This window comes from Symphalangus syndactylus, chromosome 12, assembly GCF_028878055.3.
Source record: "Symphalangus syndactylus isolate Jambi chromosome 12, NHGRI_mSymSyn1-v2.1_pri, whole genome shotgun sequence".
NCBI lineage: Eukaryota > Metazoa > Chordata > Mammalia > Primates > Hylobatidae > Symphalangus > Symphalangus syndactylus.
The window spans coordinates 104665533-104670140 of record NC_072441.2 but is presented as its reverse complement, the minus strand read 5'-3'; positions in this window follow the sequence as shown (position 1 = coordinate 104670140).

Here is a 4608-nt window from a genome sequence, read left to right as displayed (position 1 = left end):
TTTCTGTCGAAAATTCAAATGGACATTCGGAGCGCTAAGAGTGTAATAGTGGAAAAAGGAATATATTCAAATATAAACTACAAAGTAGCATTCTGTGAAAATTCTTTCTGTTCTGTGCATTCAACTAACAGAGTTGAACCTTACTTTTGATTGAGCCGTTCTGAAACACTCTTTCTGTAGAAACTGCAATTGGACATGCTAAGCGCTAAGAGGCATATAGTGGGAAAAAGAATATCTTCAAATAAAAACTACACAGATGCATTCTGTGAAACTTATTTCTGATCTGTAAATTCAGTTAACAGACATAAAACATATTTTTGATTGAGCAGTTATGAAACACTCTTTTTGTAGAAAACGCAAGTGGAGATTCGGAGCGATAAGAGGGTAAGAGTGGAAAAAGGAATGTGTTCAAATATAAACTACACAGAATCATTCGGTGAAACTTCTTTCTGATCTGTGCATGCAGCTAACAGAGTTAAACCATACTTTTGATTGAGCAGAACTGAACACTCTTTCTGTAGAAAATGCAACTGGACATTTGGACCGCTAAGGGCGTAGTAGTGGAAAAAGGAATATATTCAAATATAAACTACACAGAAGCATTCTGTGAAACTTCTTTCTGATCTGAGCATTCAGCTAACAGAGTTAAACCATACTTTTGATTGAGCAGTTTTGAAACACTGTCTGTAGAAAATGCAACTGGACATTCGTAGCACTAAGTGGGTAATAGTGGAAAAAGGAATATATTCAAATATAAACTACACAGTAGCATTCTGTGAAAATTCTTTCTCTTCTGTGCATTCAACTAACAGAGTTGAACCTTACTTTTGATTGAGCCGTTCTGAAACACTCTTTCTGTAGAAACTGCAATTGGACATGCTAAGCGCTAAGAGGCCTACATTGGGAAAAAGAATGTCTACAAATAAAAACTACACAGAAGAATTGTGTGAAACTTCTTTCTGTTCTGTTTGTTCAACTAAAAGAGTTGAACCTTAGTTTTGTTTAAGCCGTTCTGAAACACTGTTTCTGTAGAAAATGCAAGTGGAGATTCGGAGCGCTAAGAGGGTAATAGTGGAAAAAGGAATGTCTTCAAATATAAACTACACGGAATCATTCGCTGAAACTTCTTTCTGATCTGTGCATTCAGCTAACAGAGTTAAACCATACTTTTGATTGAGGAGATCTGAACACTTTTTCTGTAGAAAATGCAACTGGACATTTGGAGCGCTAAGAGCGTAGTAGTGGAAAAAGGAATATATTCAAATATAAACTACACAGAAGCATTCTGTGAAACTTCTTTCTGATCTGAGCATTCAGCTAACAGAGTTAAACCATACTTTTGATTGAGCAGTTTTGAAACACTCTGTCTGTAGAAAATGCAACTGGACATTCGTAGCGCTAAGTGGGTAAAAGTGGAAAAAAGAACATGTTCAAATATAAACTACACAGAAGCATTGTATGTAACTTCTTTCTGTTCTGTGCATTCAACTAACAGAGTTGAACCTTACTTTTGATTGAGCCGTTCTGAAACACTCTTTCTGTAGAAACTGCAATTGGACATTCTGAGCGCTAAGAGGCCTATATTGGGAAAAAGAATGTCTACAAATAAAAACTACACAGAAGAATTGTGTGAAACTTCTTTCTGTTCTGTTTGTTCAACTAAAAGAGTTGAACCTGACTTTTGATTGAGCCTTTCTGAAACACTCTTTCTGTAGAAAGTGCAATTGGACATTCTGAGCGCTAAGAGGCCTCTATTGAGAAAAATAATATCTTCAAATAAAAACTACACAGAAGCATTGTGTGAAACTTATTTCTGATGTGTTCATTAAGCTAACAGATTTAAACCATACTTTTGATTGCGCAGTTCTGAACACTCTTTCTGTAGAAAATGCAAGTGGACATTCGGAGCGATAAGGGGGTAATAGTGGAAAAAGGAATGTCTTCAAATATAAACTACACAGAATCATTCGGTGAAAATTCTTTCTGATCTGTGCATTCAGCTAACAGAGTTAAACCATACTTTTGATTGAGCAGATCTGAACACTCTTTCTGTAGAAAATGCAACTGGACATTTGGAGCGCTAAGAGCGTAGTAGTGGAAAAAGGAATATATTCAAATATAAACTACACAGAAGCATTCTGTGAAACTTCTTTCTGATCTGAGCATTCAGCTAACAGAGTTAAACCACACTTTTGATTGAGCAGTTTTGAAACACTCTGTCTGTAGAAAATGCAACTGGACATTCGTAGCGCTAAGTGGGTAATAGTGGACAAAAGAATATATTCAAATATAAACTACACAGAAGCATTGTATGGAACTTCTTTCTGTTCTGTGCATTCAACTAACAGAGTTGAACCTTACATTTGATTGAGCCGTTCGGAAACACTCTTTCTGTAGAAACTGCAATTGGACATTCTGAGCGCTAAGAGGCCTATATTGGGAAAAAGAATGTCTACAAATAAAAACTACACAGAAGAATTGTGTGAAACTTCTTTCTGTTCTGTTTGTTCAACTAAAAGAGTTGAACTTAGTTTTGATTGAGCCGTTCTGAAACACTCTTTCTGTAGAAAATGCAAGTGGAGATTTGGAGCGCTAAGAGGGTAATAGTGGAAAAAGGAATGTCTCCAAATATAAACTACACAGAATCATTCTGTGAAACTTCTTTCTGATCTGTGCATTCAGCTAACAGAGTTAAACCATACTTTTGATTGAGCAGATCTGAACACTCTTTCTGTAGAAAACGCAACTGGACATTTGGAGCGCTAAGAGAGTAGTAGTGGAAAAAGGAATATATTCAAATATAAACTACACAGAAGCATTCTGTGAAACTTCTTTCTGATCTGAGCATTCAGCTAACAGAGTTAAACCATACTTTTGATTGAGCAGTTTTGAAACACTCTGTCTGTAGAAAATGCAACTGGACATTCGTAGCGCTATGTGGGTAATAGTGGAAAAAAGAATATGTTCAAATATAAACTACACAGAAGCATTGTATGAAACTTCTTTCTGTTCTGTGCATTCAACTAACAGAGTTGAACCTTACTTTTGATTGAGCCGTTCTGAAACACTCTTTCTGTAGAAACTGCAATTGGACATTCTGAGCGCTAAGAGGCCTATATTGGGAAAAAGCATGTCTACAAATAAAAACTACACAGAAGAATTGTGTGAAACTTCTTTCTGTTCTGTTTGTTCAACTAAAAGAGATGAACCTTAGTTTTGATTGAGCCGTTCTGAAACACTCTTTCTGTAGAAAATGCAAGTGGAGATTCGGAGCGCTAAGAGGGTAATAGTGGAAAAAGGAATGTCTCCATATATAAACTACACAGAATCATTCTGTGAAACTTCTTTCTGATCTGTGCATTCAGCTAACAGAGTTAAATCATACTTTTGATTGAGCAGATCTGAACACTCTTTCTGTAGAAAATGCAACTGGACATTTGGAGCGCTAAGAGCGTAGTAGTGGAAAAAGGAATGTATTCAAATATAAACTACACAGAAGCATTCTGTGAAACTTCTTTCTGATCTGAGCATTCAGCTAACAGAGTTAAACCATACTTTTGATTGAGCAGTTTTGAAACACTCTGTCTGTAGAAAATGCAACTGGACATTCGTAGCGCTAAGTGGGTAATAGTGGAAAAAAGAATATGTTCAAATATAAACTACACAGAAGCATTGTATGAAACTAATTTCTGTTCTGTGCATTCAACTAACAGAGTTGAACCTTACTTTTGATTGAGCCTTTCTGAAACACTCTTTCTGTAGAAACTGCAATTGGACATTCTGAGCGCTAAGAGGCCTCTATTGGGAAATAAAATATCTTCAAATAAAAACTACACTGATGCATTCTGTGAAACTTATTTCTGATCTGTAAATTCAGTTAACAGAGATAAAACATATTTTTGATTGATCAGTTATGAAACCCTCTTTTTGTAGAAAATGCAAGTGGAGATTCGGAGCGCTAAGGGGGTAATAGTGGAAAAAGGAATGTCTTCAAATATAAACTACACAGAATCATTCGGTGAAACTTCTTTCTGATCTGTGCATTCAGCTAACAGAGTTAAACCATACTTTTGATTGAGCAGATCTGAACACTCTTTCTGTAGAAAATGCAACGGGACATTTGTAGCGCTAAGAGCGTACTAGTGGAAAAAGGAATATATTCAAATATAAACTACACAGAAGCATTCTGTGAAACTTCTTTCTGATCTGAGCATTTAGCTAACAGAGTTAAACCACACTTTTGATTGAGCAGTTTTGAAACACTCTGTCTGTAGAAAATGCAACTGGACATTCGTAGCGCTAAGTGGGTAATAGTGGAAAAAAGAATATGTTCAAATATAAACTACACAGAAGCATTGTATGGAACTTCTTTCTGTTCTGTGCATTCAACTAACAGAGTTGAACCTTACATTTGATTGAGCCGTTCGGAAACACTCTTTCTGTAGAAACTGCAATTGGACATTCTGAGCGCTAAGAGGCCTATATTGGGAAAAAGAATGTCTACAAATAAAAACTACACAGAAGAATTGTGTGAAACTTCTTTCTGTTCTGTTTGTTCAACTAAAAGAGTTGAACCTTAGTTTTGATTGAGCCGTTCTGAAACACTCT